At 34.3% G+C, this 16,597-nt stretch overlaps 2 long non-coding RNA genes across 2 annotated transcripts; one reads left to right on the plus strand and one right to left on the minus strand.

The window, feature by feature from the left end:
* Nucleotides 1-2,261: 2,261 nt before the first annotated feature.
* LOC122197647 (uncharacterized) lies at nucleotides 2,262-2,937 on the minus strand. The gene is made up of 3 exons (XR_006191259.2): nucleotides 2,812-2,937; nucleotides 2,633-2,702; nucleotides 2,262-2,504 (listed from the first exon to the last, which is right to left on the minus strand). It is a non-coding gene; the product is annotated as an uncharacterized LOC122197647 (long non-coding RNA).
* A 24-nt stretch (nucleotides 2,938-2,961) lies between these two features.
* Nucleotides 2,962-3,503, plus strand: LOC122197648 (uncharacterized). The gene is made up of 2 exons (XR_006191260.2): nucleotides 2,962-3,080; nucleotides 3,238-3,503. It is a non-coding gene; the product is annotated as an uncharacterized LOC122197648 (long non-coding RNA).
* The last annotated feature ends 13,094 nt before the right edge of the window (nucleotides 3,504-16,597 follow it).

The following is a 16,597-nucleotide window of genomic DNA, read 5'->3' on the forward strand; positions in this document are numbered from 1 at the left end:
CTCGTTTTATGCCTTCTAGGGTTTCGATACCTATAAATATAGCCCCCTAGAGCCATTCAGAACACACACGAATTCTCAAAGCTCTCTCCCTCTCTCTGCGTTTTTTCTTCTAGTTTCCGAGCAGTCACTTTGTGTTTGTCGATTTCCAGTGCTGTTGGAATATCGATCTAGCTGCATTAAATCCTGGGGTTTTACTCTGTTGCTTACAGCCTATACAAGCGAAGTAAAAACCTTTAAGGACAGGAATCTGATCCGTGCAGTTGCTTCAAGATCAAGTCAGCTATCAACAGGTCGGTTTTACTTTTCTGTCTTGTGTTTAATTCGTCCAATAACATGACAGTCTTCTTCTACCTTTCTTATAATCAGATCTAGTCGAGAAGGATAGATCTGGTTTCTGGACGAAACTTGATAAATTTAATAATAATAATTGAATTTATTATTCGCAACTAATCGACATATAATTCACAATATTATTTGTCGGTTTCCTTGCGTGTCTTTTAGTTTGATATACAACAGTGTCTGCATACTACTAGTGTTAGGTTATGTTTGGTTTGTCATATAAGGTTATGCAACATGAAATTAGATATATTCATAATTTGTTTCCGGTGAAGAACGTTCTTCACATTCAAAATGCACAAAAAATATCTCCAAGTTTTGAATTTAACAACAAATTAGGCAAAAGTTACAACATTATTTCAAATTTGTATGATTACGGTATAACCTTTTTCACTTTGAAACCCATTATATAAAGAGAAGCAACATACAAGCAGCAATGACAGCAGATAGGATGAAATTATCCTTTGATTATTTTTCGTTCTAATATATTTCGTAAACGATTTAAACAAACATTTGATTAATTTCAAATTGGTGAAAACATAGAAAGTAAAAGAGATACCGATTACTCCCCGAACTATGGGGAACTTGTCCTTAGTTGTTTGTAGAGATGCACATTGGAGGTCCTGGACCGGCATCAGGTTGGTTTCGAAATGGTCCGATCGTTTTTCGGACGGTCTTGAGTCGGGGGTTTTTCTGGTTCGGTCTAATCTCGTGGTCTTTGTGTCTACATTTTGTCGGCTGGGTTTCGGTATTTTTCAATTTTTTGTTTCAGTTTCGAGTTTTTTTTTGTAAACAAAATGTCTTTTTGGGCATCTTATTTTTGTGGGGTGAAAGACCGTTTGTTTTTCAGACGATATGAAAAAAAAACTTTTTGACCTCTTTTTCCAGAAGACAAAAATATAACCTTTTTTTCCACTGTCGTTGCCGCCATGATCACCACCCCGCCACCGCTACCGCCACTTTCATTAGACAAAAGATATGGAAAATTCTTCAAATTGTATATTTATAATGATTATATATTTATAATAGATGTTTCACATTTGTAAGTTTTGTAACTCTTAAAAGTTTATTTGTTTTAAACTAATAACTAGAATTCAAGTGTAGTATGGCACCACAGAGGAAAACAACAATTACAAAAATAAATAAATAAATAAATAAAATCAATTACTTGAAGACACAGAGCCAGATTCTACCTTTTGATTGTGAACTTTAAAGTAACCTAATTGCTATTTGCATGTTAATTAAGCTGACATGTCAGGTCCATACTAATCTCACTTCTCAACTTCAAACAAAGCTGATCTGCTACCTTCAAATTAATCGACACCAACCTGACTTCCTTTTTTGTTATCAAAGGTCTCTTGTCTTTTACTTTGTTCCCATATACATGCAGAAGCACGACAATAAACACTCTTAAAACATATTAGCAAACAATTATTACCCCGAAAAAGACACAAGAAAGTTCACTCTTGAAACTAAATGATGTGAAATAAGGTAACAATTACAGCATAACACTGTTACTTCCAATTGACGGATTGGTTGAAACACTTATAATCACAGGTGTTTGCACTATGTACCCTACATTAAAGCTATAGAAAATATTAAGCCGGTTTTTTTTTTTTCATTAAGTATTGAATACAGAAAATATTATATTCGGGAAATGGAAGAAAAAAATACTAAAGCAAACAAATTGTAGTCAATAACAAGCAGATGAGATAGTCTGATGTTGGATGATGTCCCAAATTCGTAATTCATTGTCTAAAGAGATGGAGTAAATCTCCCATGAAAACATGTAACAGTTGGCAAAGGCAGATACTTGTAACTACTGTAAAGATAAGTTTTTTAACAAAAAGAAAAAGAGTAATGCTTACTCTGAGAATACCAAGTTTTGAGAAAGATAGAAACATACATCCAAATGATCACGTAAACTACGCATCCCATAAATGAATGGTAACCCTATTTCGGCTATTCCTTTTTTTAATTTTTTTTTTATAAAGTTTCATAGGCGTTTTACTCCAAATAATCAACAAATATCCATAATTGAATAGTTAAAAATCACATTAAATGGTTTCTAGTCTAATGAGAACAGGAATTTCTTCGAAAGAGGAGAACCAAACCGGAAGATTGATCCAGCTAGGGCTTTTTCTACATAGGGACACTCCATCGAATACCTGGGGTGCGAAATAAAAAATTTAGACAAACGTTGCGTTCATACTCATGAAAACATGAATGACGTTTCAGATTTTGAAATAGTTTTTCTATCCTTTTAAGTTGTTGAAGCATGAGTAGAAGAACTTACCTCGACATCTGATACGTTTTCCGGCGGTGTTACTCCAACTATTTCCATCCATCATTCGGCCGCTCCATCACTGAGATCATTGACGATTTGAATTTCAGAGAAAAGACAAACCTTCCGATGTTTACGCTTGTCTGCGATTGATTTGGAGAGCGGTTCAGATAGAGAAGACGCACACTAACCTTGATTTCAGTAGACAAGGGGGAAGGGTGCATCGGCGGAATTGGGGAAGATGCGAGAGAAGCCCCGATCATGGTTTGTGCCAAGATAATTGATGTCACCTGTTTTCTTGGTGGCAGATACCGGAGGAACAACCGCATCGCCGGTGGTGACGCTCTGCACGAAAGCCTCTTCTTCAAGTCAAAATAGATACGTGTCATACGCTTGTGAGGCGGGGAAGAGCTGTGTGGAAAAAGCTGATCCGATGTAGTGACCTGTGGGAGCAAGGCAGGTACCAAAACTGTCCATCTCCTTAAAATAGTGTAGCCAAATCATTAATTACAAAAGTCCTCTGCTCATAAGTTCGATGGTTTTTTTTACATATGTATATAAATTTATAATATCTAATATTATATAAATTTCAAATTCTAAATTAGATAATTTAGCAGGAGATATCATCATCAGATGAGGCAAGCCGATTCTTCTACCGAAATCATCTTACCGCCGTCAATCGGGTAAATTTTTTGTCAAATATTTTGACTTTCAGTTTCGCTTGATTGATTACTTGATCATCAGGGTTTAATTGCGTATATCTATGTGATTTAGTACTCGTTCATATCTTTCTTGAAGTAGTGATTCTTCTGCTTTATGTAGTTGAGTAAATCAGAGCCAAAATGTTTATTGATTTAGTGAAGTATGCTACTATACAGATTCTCACCTTGATGATTTTTCGTTTCCTAAACCATGGCCTTGCGGTAGTTGTACTCTTGTTGACAAAGTGTATCTCTTTTTTGTTTATAAAGAACAATTTTACAATTTCCAAGTACTATTTTTTAGGAGCATTCATCTCTTCTAGAACAGCTAATTTCCACTTTGAGTCATCTAGGACTTCCTTAATATTTTATATATACATGTGTGTGTGTATTTTAATATTTCTTGTGGTTGTCTTGTATTTTTCTTGCAACATATGGTAAACTTTGACTATTTAAGAAGGGTAGTGTATGCATATATGTGTATGCTTATCCCATTTTTATAACTCTTATATCTTAAGCAAAATTCACATTTACCAAGAGTTACTTTTCTTTAGCAAGTGTAGACAAGGATTGTCTCTAGAAACCAGAATCGTGATGATAATGCATCATCATGTAGCAGGAAGAAGAGGTTCAAGACTTATGACAATGGTGGTTTGGTCCCATGGTCAGAGCTCATCCATGATGTACTGTTTTTAGTTATGATGAAACTGCCGGTCATTGATTTTGTTGCATTCGGTGGAGTTTGCAAGTCATGGAGGTCATTCACATTCGCTAACAAGAAGAAGTCTATGGCATCCATACCACCCATGTCCATATCATGTATCTCTAATTCTTCATATATGAGAGAGTGCTACTGCTATCTAGAGGACTTTGAAGGAAGAAGAATCAAAACCCACCTTCCCCATTCTGCTAAAAGACATGTGTTGGATTAACTTGTGGTTACTTGGTCTTTTACATGGAGATAACCCATGACTTCTGGCTTGTGAATCCTATCACAAGGCGTTACCTTCATTTCCCTGCTTTCCCCTGTTTAGATTATCATTATTTATGCAATGCTATCATATCGTCTTTTTACAAGTAATAAATAGGCGGGTGTTTGTGGTGTTAGATGACTACAGCCGTTATAAAATATGGTTTTGTATAGAGGGTAAAGGCGCATGGAATCATGTCCCCTCCACTTTCTCCATCACTGATTTACATGTTTTCCAGAGCCCAAATTGATTTACTTGCAATCAAGAATTTTCCAAAGGTATTGTCTCCATGGCTTGTAAGCTTGGATGAAAAGCTTTTTGTGATGGATTGCTCTCCAAGTGATCATGATAGGGTTCATGAACTTGATTGTGACGAAATGAAATGGGTGTCACCAAAAGAAAAGACAATAGGAGAATATGCTTTCTTTCGTAGCGACATGAGGCAAACCAGAGTTGTGGGTTGTTCCCCGGTCGATCACAATACAAGAGAGATGATTTCTTCCGTGATAAATGTCGAAAAAGCAGGTTCTTTATTTCACATATGTGGTACTTCCCCCATCGTTGTTTGAATGTTGATTCTATAATCGGGTGATAGACTTGGTAGCACTCTTATCTTTGCTGATTATTATTATTATTATTATTATTATTATTATTATTATTATTATTATTATTATTATCTTTGCTTATGTTAGAAGATTTTCAAGACATGCTCACATGCACCTATCAATTTATTGTTTAAATAATTTAAATTTTATAGGTTGTGCTTTTTATATTTATATGGAAGAATGTAATATCTCTAAACTTGTTGAAGTAGGAACTAATTATAATTTCATTTTAAAGTTTTAGTTTTTTGTATATAGCTCTCAAGTAGTCAATATTGAACAATATGCAAAACCATTTTTTGATGAAATTTTAAAAGTAAGGTCAATGCAACAACACCATTGCAACCTTATGGTATGCGTGTATGGTTACGTTTGCCTTGTAAGGTGATTGCTAATTTATGATGAAATTAGTTATTGAGAAGCTGTTTTCAGTGAAGAATAAGCATCCAAAATCCATGAACAAGTCTCCAAGTTGTAAACCTAACAACAAATTAGGCAAAACTTCTTTGGAATACAACATGATTCAACATTTTTATGATCATGACATAACTTGTGTTGACTTTGAAAGACAATATATAATGAGAAACAACACAACCCCGGCAATTTATTAGGAATATTTTAGATTTGCCGTTCCAAAAGATAATCACTTTTCTTCCAAATATTTCCTCCCAATCCTCCTAATTTTAGAACGAAAGGGAGGCCAGGACTTTACAATTTATAATGATTAAAAGACCAAGGTTTCACACTAACTTTAACTCTTTTGCCAGGTAATATATATATATATATATATATATATATATATATATATATATATATATATATATATATATATATATATATATATATATATATATATATATATATATATATATATATATATATATATATATATATATATAGAGGTGGGTTCAATTGAGAAAATAAAAAAAGTTGAAAATGGGGGAATCATTCCCAGCCACTCATTTAATCTAAGCATAAAAGACACGGTGGCAAACTTGTAAATATCGTAATAACCTTCAATCTCAAATACGTAACTATAGAGAATTCGATAACTGTTCGTTCATCATCAAAATTTTTCCTCTAACCTCAATAATCATCCAGATTTCTTCAACTAAACCGGAATTTCTTCGATGTTCATGAAATTGGAATCGGAGTTCTGGACTCGCAGTCACAGTCGACATTGAGGGACTTAGAATCGGTACTCACAGGTTCCCAATCGGATTTTCGGAAATCAAAATCAAATTGAGAAATCGATCAGAGATAGGATGTCGCATCTGAAGTCGAAATTGGAAGTATATGATGATTTGGAATTGATAACTTGATGTTTTTAACATTTTTAAAATAGTTAACTTGTTTGCACTCCAACTGTTTGATGAAATGCATAAACTAAATTACCACGTTATATTCACATATAAATATGTTTTCTCACCTGAATCAGTATATGATTATTGAAAACACAAAACAAATATGCAAGTTTGTATGTTATTCATATGTGAATAACATATAAAAATTATATATATTTGTCAAAATACCTTCAATATTCATTAGTGAATATACCTTGTAATATTCATATGTGAATATACTGTGTAATATTCATAAGTGAATATATCATCTAATATTCACAAGTGAATATACTCTGTAATATTCACATGTGATATACCATGTAATACTATGTAATATTCACATATGAAATATCATTTAATACTTATAAGTGAATATACCATCTAATATTCACAAGTGAATATACTATGTTAATATTTACAAGTGAATTCATCGTACAATATTAAAATATAAATATATTATGTTTATTATATGCTATATTCATATATGAATGATACTTAAATTGTAAAAAAAAAAAAAATCATACTTTTTATTCATAAGTGAATAACGAATGTACTGTAATAAAACCTGATGCATTGTTATTCATTTACGAATAACGATAGCTGAAAATATAAAAAAAATAAATTTTTTTATTTTATCTTAAAACTATATCAATATGGATGTCTATTTGTAAAGAATAAAAAATCATGAATTTTGGTATATTTAAAATCATTTTTTGATAAAAATAGCTTATAAAAATTAAAAAAAAAAAAACGAAAAAAAACTATGTTTTTGTATATATTAAGGTAATGATTAGCAAAGTTTAAGAAAATATGTTATTTTGGAAAACACATGTGCATTCGTTTCTCATTTCCGCCGGTACGTTGGAGGCTTTTGCGGCAAAAATAAATGATTGGCTGAGAATGATTCCCTCATTCTCAACATTTTTTTTCTCAATTGAACCCTCCCCAATATATATATATATATATATATATATATATATATATATATATATATATATATATATATATATATATATATATAACGTACATGTGCAATGTTTCCAAATGCCTAAGAAGACTTTTCTACAAATTAAAGATTGAAAAATATTCTTTTGAACCCCATAAAATCTCTCAAATACCCGAAAATATCTTAGCTCGTGACATACCCACAAATTTATTAGTCGATTATATTCTAGGATATAATTTAGATGATGTATAGTTGTCAAGATTTTCTTGTATTATTTCCTATTCTACCCCCACAATATTTGGAGATCCGATTGTATCCTACCTCCACAATATTTGGAGACCCGATCGTATTTATCACTGTGACAACCCGAAATTTCTATTTATACAAACCCTACATTTCAATCTAGTCAAACTTACTTCTGCTAACTTTTAGCACATTCGGTGTCCGTTTGAGCATTCTGAGCTTTAATACATCAAAGGATCAAGTGAATGAGTGTGTGAGTTGAACTTGTAACCTGTCAAACTAGCCTTGGACCATCAAAAGAGGAGTTCACAGCCAGACACATGGGTTTACGGCTGTAAACTCCATGTGGCCATGAACCCCTTGCATATATATGACTTTTGGTCATTTTCCTTCCATTCTTCACCTTCTAAGCTAGAGAATTCGAAAATATCTCCCAAGGATCTTCAAGTTTTCTTCCAATCTTCACTAATGTAAGCAAACTCTTCCATCTTTGTGTTGATTACCTCACTTCTACTTGATTCATCTTTGAATCCACCCACAATTCCATCTTTTATGCTTAGATCTTCAAGATCCTCAAGAACACCAAGAACACTTGTGTGTTTTGGGCCGAAATGTCACACCCCCAAAACCAAGAACGGCGGAAACGTTTTGGGGCGGAGGACGTCATGTACAGTATCACAACAATGAAAAGTAGTAAACAAGCAACAACATCATCCATTGCATTAATAATATAATTATTATACAATTGTGTTCTGTCAAATTATGATATATACTAAAGCATAAATCAAAATGAAAGATGCGTCTTGATCGAGCACCATCTTCCTGAACCTTGCATCGGTACATGTCTATGGTTGACCTGAGGATACAAGTTATTTTGAAAGAGAGTATCAGCTTTAAAGCTGGTGAGATCATAAGTATTAATGTGTCTTAATTTGTAAAACTTGTAATTAAAGACTTGACATTGTTTTGAAAGAAAGCTCGTATAAGTATGAAAATGTTTGTAGAACAACTGTAAACATTTGAGAAACCCTAGAAATCCCTATGATTCCTACTGTTATAATAGGGAGTCTTCTACCAAGACTTAACTGATCTATATGTAGCCTTCTACCAAGGCATCTAGTGTCTGTGTGTGTCTCTTGTGAGAATGTGTATTTTCCCAAGTCTGACTATCATTAACCAAAAATATAGTTTCTACATTACCGTGCGTCGTGTGAAAGTTCACGAAGTGAATGTAATGGGAAAATGAAATAGTACTATGGTGTGTGTCGAACTACGACCGTACTAATTACCTTAAGTCTAGGGTAATCTCGTAAGTACTGCAGTATTTGTAATAAGTGACTGCCTATGTACTCCTATTGCCTTATTTGAGGGATAAGGCATAATGTGATGGCTAGATCCCAGGCTAAACGCTCCCCTGTCAAAGGGATTTTGAGACCTTTACACGCCCATGCATATATGCATGCCGTGAACATCCACATTACTATGATCATGTATACCCGATATAACTATCACAATGCGTTGCGATTCATCGGTATAGTTAGATCCTGAACTTGTTCTATGCTATAACACCTAATGATGTCTGTCCTATCAAAGTATATGTAACCGCACTCATGTAAACGAATATATGTAAACGTACTCATGTAAGCGTAATCATGTAAAACATATCTATGTAATAGTATAGTAATGTACTGTAATGTTCTGCGTGTGCTAGCTGTAACGTATGTTCTCTCTATCTAGCAAGTATTGACTCATGAATGAACTGAATCATTGTATTATATCCTGTTCTAATAATAGTTCTAGTATCTTCCTAAACTACCCCTATGGTAGCTTACTAGTAATATAACTGGTACGTATGAACATGGGCGTATACCCTTGCTACCCAAGGGTATTGAATGAACTGGAAGAACCTTTATGACTATATATGTACACATGATATATAACTAATATTTAAACGACCTTCGGACGGGTACCCGATATCCTATCAGACCACATCCAAATCGAGGAAAAGGAAACAAGGTGGATAGCCTTCATAAGTCTTTTAAACATTACTTATATAACTATACATATAGAGGCATGCAATTTATAACATAAAAGCATAAAATAAGTTTTGTAAAACCTTTGAACATAATTATTATCTAAGAACAGATCGACTTGGTGTCGATCTATAAAACGGTTTGAAGGCATGGGTTTGATAAAACAATTTAGTATAAAGAAACATTTGTTTGCAACACAATTGTAAATAAGTTTGAAATAAAACATACAGAGTAAAATGTACAGTGTAATAAGGAGTTTTAAAACATATAAAATGTTTATGAAAATCATTTGAAGGAAACTGTTTGGTAAAACGGCTAATGAGTAGTAAATCATTTAAATGCTGCTTATTAATCACATGTGATTGATATAATAAGTAGCATGATTCTACTTGTACCCCCCCCCCCCCCATAAAACATTTAAAATAGTTAAAACATTGATTAAGGGGTATGAACTCACCTGTTGTGGGTGATACGGATGAACTGAAGAGGTAGGACCGCTAGGTGTCAAGTGAAGTCTTGAACACACTCTATGATCCTAGTTAACATATAATTTCACATATATGTAACAAATTAGTCTATAAACAACTAATAAACAAGTCAAGACACCCTAGGACAGGCTAAACACCTTTATCAAGTGTTATTAGCCTCTAGGATTGCATCTAAGTGTTTGTAAGGGAAGCTATTGTGTGTAGGGCTCAAGGAAAACTCCATAAGGGAGTTCACGACCCTAAAGACACTACTAAATGAGTTTATGGTCGTAAACTCATGAGTTTACGGCCGTGAACTCATACTTATGTGTCCATTTGATGTTTGATGCTCTATAAGGCCCCAAATAAGCATTTCTACTTAATGGCTTGGTCTATGGAAGAGTTTAGGGCATAATATAACTCCTTTTAGGATTTTACGGCCCTGGGACCATATCCATTGGAGATTACGGCCGTAATCTCCCTTGGGAGGATGTTTATGGTGTTTTCAAGTCCTTAATTTCACTAGGAATAAAACTAGGCTTTTGTACTAGGCTTTAGAAGAGTTTATGACACCATTTGGCACCATTTTATGGAGTTCACGGCCCTAGAACCTTTTGGGCCGTGAACACCTTACTCTTGGTGTTCTAAGTGTGTTAGCTAGTCCTAAACTCATTTAGGTACATGTCCAATTTAGTCTCTTAGCTTAAGGAGGGTTTTTAGGGCACTTTGGCACATAAAAATGGAGTTCACGGCCCAAGAACTTCCTTGGCCGTGAACTCACTTTCACCCTTTGTTTCTAATTGATTTTGTGTCCTAAACATGCAATGGTGGCTTCTAGTTTGAGTTCCAAGGATTTGAGGGACATTGGGACACTTTTGGCCCTTAAAATGGAGTTTACTCCCCAAGTGTTCTTGGGCGGTAAACTCCCAAATCTTGGGGTTTTGGCATGATTTTGATGTTTCTAAACACAATCTAAGCTATATAATATAACTAGATCGAAGTACTCACAATTTGGGATAAAAATCCGAAGATCCGTGAGAGAGAATTTTGGCTCTTCTCTAATTGGAAATGTAACTAATGAATTATTTTGGTTCAGATTTCTATATATAGTCCTGGGATCTTTTGGCAGAAAATATTTTTATTCCCGGAATGAACTCTAATATCCTAGAGTATTGAAATAACAGTGTTGCACAAAACCCTAGTGCAACCACTCTCCTGATATCTCCTTAAGTGTAAAATCCCGAAAAACTCAAACTTATACCCAAAGTTTGGAATTTTACTAAAACTGTTCTAACTTCTATTGGCTTGATATGGTTTGTTCAGAATGAAAATTTCGGGTTGTCACACGAAAACTCCCTTTCTTAGCCTTCAAACTGTAAGTCCTTAACCCCTTTACATATTTATAAGTTAGTATCATGAGTTAGGGGCTTGAAAACATCAAAAATCAAACAACCAAGGGAGTTTACGGCCAATGCAATCTCCCTTGGCCGTAAACTCTAATAGAGGGTGCAAAGTTGCCCTACATTCCTTCCTAAGGCTTGGAACTTGGCCTAGAACACCTTCCCTTTTAGCTAAGGACCTTAAACATAGATTTGGTACAAGGCGCCATGGGTTTACGGCCGTAAACCCATAAGGGGCGCAAACCCTAGTGTTCTAGGGTGTCTTTACTTGCTTAATTAGTGTTATAATCACTAATTAGATACATATATGTGTCTTTATATGTTAAATAGGATCAGTGTGTGTGTGTTCAAGTCTTCACTTGACACCTAGCACCTTATCCAGCACTTTCATCCAAACCACTCACTATAGGTGAGTTCATACCCCTCAATCAACCTTTTTAATGATTTTAAATGCTTTTATGGGGGAATACAAGTTTAACATCATAGTTATTATATCAATCACATGTGATTAATAACTATCAAACAATGGATTTAGTATACTTTTAACTGTTTTATCAAAAAAATTACTTCAAACTGCTTATCAAACTCTTTTACATGTTAAACTCTTTATCAAATTCACTTTTATGTATCAAACCTTTCTGTTACAACTTTCAAACTTATATATTGTTAAAACCATGTCTAATACATATATAGTTATATAAGTAAGGATTGAGGGACTTAGGACTGCCAACTCACTTTATTTCCTGTTCCTTGTTTGGTTGTGGACTTAGAGTACCCTGTTGTTTGTCCGAGTGTCGTTGGATCCTTAGTTATATATTATGTATATATGTGTAGATATAAAGACTTTTATCTCAGTTCAATACATTAAGTCATACAAACGATTCTACTAGTAAACTATAATAGGTATAGTTTAGGGTTATACTACTCATTACTTCTAGTTCAATGAAGCATACAAAGAGTCAGTTCATTCATGAGTCAATACTTACTATTATGAGAAACTATACAACTATACTATGATGAGAAACTATACAACTATACTATGATGAGAAACTATATAACAATACTATTATGATAAACTATACAACTATACTATGATGAGAAACTATACAATGATACTATTATGAGAAACTATACAACTATACTATGATGAGAAACTATACAACAATACTATGATGAGAAACAATACATCCACTACACTAGTACATGCATTATATATACAAGTATACTATAACATAAATGTGAACCACTATTTCGGGGCATGTCATCACTGCCATGGCCCGATTTGTAGTCAGAATCTCCTGGAGAGAGAGCATGAGTTTGCGTATAGATCTATACTGGATTGACTATCCTACACCTTGTTGCTAGCTAAAGTGGGACCTGCAGATCTACAGGTGTCAAATGTCATTACTTTCGACGTCTTACATCGTTGTGTTTATAGTTGATAGTATGGTACCATCAATCACATAATACCTTGAAAAAATCCGGTTTAAGGTAGTTAGTACAACAATAGTTATTATAATACAACACTACAATACTATATTAATTTCCCCTTTGCAATCACTTTGTGATCACTTCACATAAACGATAATGTATAAACTATATTTTGATAATGATAGTTACACTTGGGAAAATTATACACTTTTACAAGAAACAAACATACAAAACAGTCGTGCCTTGGTAGAAGGCTACTTTTAGTAGAAAATATAGGATTTTCTAGGAGTTACAAACATTTACAAACATTCACATACTTTTACTACAAACGTTTACAAACTCATATTTCAAACACTGTTATAAACATTTTGATACAAACAATGACACTAAAATACTTATGAACTCTCCAGCTTTAGAGCTAATAAACTCTTTCAAAATAACTTGTATTCTCATGTCATCAGTAGACAGGTACCGATGCCAGCTTTTGAGAAGATGGAGCACATTCAAGACTCATCTTATATTTTGATTTACATTTTTGGTGTCATATAAACTATACAGAACACACTTGTATTAAATTATATTATTAATGAAATGGATGATGTTGTTTGCTTGTTTACTATTATTCTATGTTGTGATACTGTATATGACGTCCTCTACCCCCGAACGTTTCCGTCGTTCTGGTTTTGGGGTGTGACAATCACTTTATGGTATCAAATTCATAAACCCTAGAATCGACGGCTAACCTTTCATCCAAAGCTATGGCTTTGTCTCATTTGCTTCACACATGTTTCTATCAAGAAGCTATCATGATCATGGGCAAAGATGATGTCGGTTCGAGTGAAGTAAAGGCCATAAAATTACATCCAACACACACTTTATCAAACATCCAAACCAAGATACAAAATCTGGATGGTGTCAATATCACGTACTCTTCATGGACAAAACTGTTTCGTCTTCACGCCAAAGCCTACAAAGTTCTTGATCATATCGATGGCACCCCATCATCGAAGGAAACTTATCCCACTTACCTTCAATGGGTGAAATTGATGCCCTCGTCTTGCACTGGATTTATAGTACATTCTCTGATGAGCTCATGGTTCGAATTCTAGAAAGCGACAATATTGCTCAAGATACACAGAACAAAATAAAAACAAACTTTCTTAACAATAAGGGATCACGTATTACTACTGTAACATCCGAATTTTAAGGTACTCTGCATTAAATTTTTTGGTTTGTTTAGGGTTTCCATGACGTGGTGAAGGACCACCATGACATGGCAGGTCTGGATTAAAACGCGCGTTTCGTTTAGCCGCCATGATATGACAACATGTGGCTACGACGTGGCAGCAACCTGATGGCAAAAATCCTGATTTTCTGGGTTTACTCCGTATTTAAAGGAATAAGGAGGCTAGGGTTAGCTCATCCTCAGCCTCCATCAGCCTCCTTAATCCTTGAAGAAACTCTAATCTATTTCCTCAATTATTGAAGCTCTTTTGGTGTTCTTGGAAGCTATTGAAGGATGAAGGAGGAAGTAGTGAGCTAAAGATCCAGAAAGCAAGTTTCCATTCTTCACCTTGGCACTCTTCTGTACCTTTGTAAGTGTCCTAGACTCAATTTTTATCATGTTAGGGTGCTACATCTTGAGCTTTTTCCCATAATCTTCTTGTTCTAGTTAATTAGAATTGTGGGATCTAATAAAGTTTGCAGCTTTATGAATCTTTTGGACATTTGGTGTAGTTTATGGCTTGGATTTGAAGTTTGCTTGTATTTTGAAGTCATGCATGAGATTTAGGTCTTAAAGTCTCATTTTGACCTAATATGGGTTCAAGAAATGTATTGGACATGCATGTCCATAAAGCACCCACTTTTATGTTGGTTTTAGTGTTAGAAACACTTTTGGAAAAGATGGACTTCGGACTTAAAGGAATGAGTGCTTAATGTTTAAGTTCATGCCTTGTGGAACTTAAGGTTTGTGTTTTGCAACTTTTTGGATGGTCTTAATGGGTAAAGTTAGAAACTTTATCCTTCTAGACCATGGTTTTAATTAGATCTGACCTTTGAAGCTCATGGGGTTGAATAAAACAGCTTAATCCATTAAGTTGTTTGGAACCCAGTTCCCACAACGTGGCATCAGGTTGCCACGCCGTGGTGACTGGGGTCAAATCTGCTATTTTGTCAGTTTGTGCCCATGCCGTGGAGGACTATGGCGTGTTGACTTCTTTTACCATTGAATTTAGGCGTTGACTTTTGACTTGAATTGACTTTTAGCCAACTTGTAGTTTTAAAAGGTAGACTAAGGGTTTACCTTGTATGATTGTCTAGGTGGGGTATAGCACTGTTTTCCAACAATGAGAGCAATAGCAGTTAGCTATCGTCTATTATCGATTGAGATGAGTTTCTTCACTGTACTCGTGGGTCGAAGGCACCAATTCTGGTCCACTGAATTATGATTGTAGGATGATAGTTGTCTTTGTGATACTTGTTGTTTTTCCTGTATGTGCTTGTTTTCTTTGAGACACTTGCTGATATGATTGTATGCTTAGTTGTAGGGGTGAAATAGACCCATTACTGGTTGAAAGAGAATGAAGGGGTGAAATAGATCCAGTACTTGTTGAATGAGACCAAAGGGGTGAAATAATGCCAGTATCGGTTAAAAGAGTTCGGTAAAGGGGTGAAATAGACCCATCATAGTTTTATATTGTTATGTATGTGTGGTATGGGGTACTTTAGGGAACTCACTAAGCTTTATGCGTACAGTTTTATGTTTATGATTTCAGGTACTTCCAGTTCGAAAGGGAAGGGACCGACATGCTCGCACCGTATCCACCAGTATTCCACATTTTATGACCTGATTTGTGTTGGAGCATAAAAATTCTCTACAATGATGAGTGATTTATTTTATATGGAAAGCATATTCCCTCCACCAGTATATTAGTGCACTATGTAGACTTTAGAGAGAGAGAGAGGGAGAAAGATAGAGAGAGTTTTTGGGTGGGGATTCTCCCCATCCATGAGTGTTATTTATGAAACTAGTTGAAAATACCAAATATTTGATTTTATAAAAAGATCTAAAAACCCACCATTTTCATGCAAAAATAGGGGTTTTCTAGCAAAAATGGTTATGATTAGGTTATGGTACCATTTTTGTGAGATTTGACCTAAAGTATATTATTTTAAAAATATAAGGTTAGTTTGATTTAATATCCACAAAAGGGTAAAAATAAATTTTACAATGTTTACAACTAAATGTTTACTGGTTAGAGACGTTAAAAAAGCCGAAAACTAGAAAATTTGGTTTTATAATACTAAATGTTCTTATACTTGTGTTTAGGCCTGACAATCGTGTCGTGTTCGGGTTGGCGTGTCGCGGGTTGGAGGGTTTGGAACATAAACCCATATATGACCCACGAACCCATTTATTTATATGGGTTCACAGGTTGGCGGGTTTGTGGGTTAGATTTGGGTTCGTGGGTCAGATTCCATAAATAAAATTAACAATTAAACATGAATAAATTCTTGATGGTTGATGCAAATATATCTAAATTTTAGACACTTAACTACTTAAGTCTTAAAGTCTTAAACATCCAAATGAAAATTAAAAACATTCATAGAAACATGTTCAATGCCTCAATCGCTTATACAGCCATATGTCGATACGCCATTTGATTTAGGGAAAAAATGAGGAAAATCAATTGGTTACAAACTTACTTACGACCTTATGAGGCAGGACCACAAGTCAAAATATAAATACATTTAAAAATAAAAAATATTTTTTTAAATTAAAAATATAAACGGGTTGGCGTGTCAACCCATTTATTTTTTGAGAAACCCATATATCAC

This window comes from Lactuca sativa, chromosome 4 (genome assembly GCF_002870075.4).
Source record: "Lactuca sativa cultivar Salinas chromosome 4, Lsat_Salinas_v11, whole genome shotgun sequence".
Taxonomy (NCBI): Eukaryota; Viridiplantae; Streptophyta; class Magnoliopsida; order Asterales; family Asteraceae; genus Lactuca; species Lactuca sativa.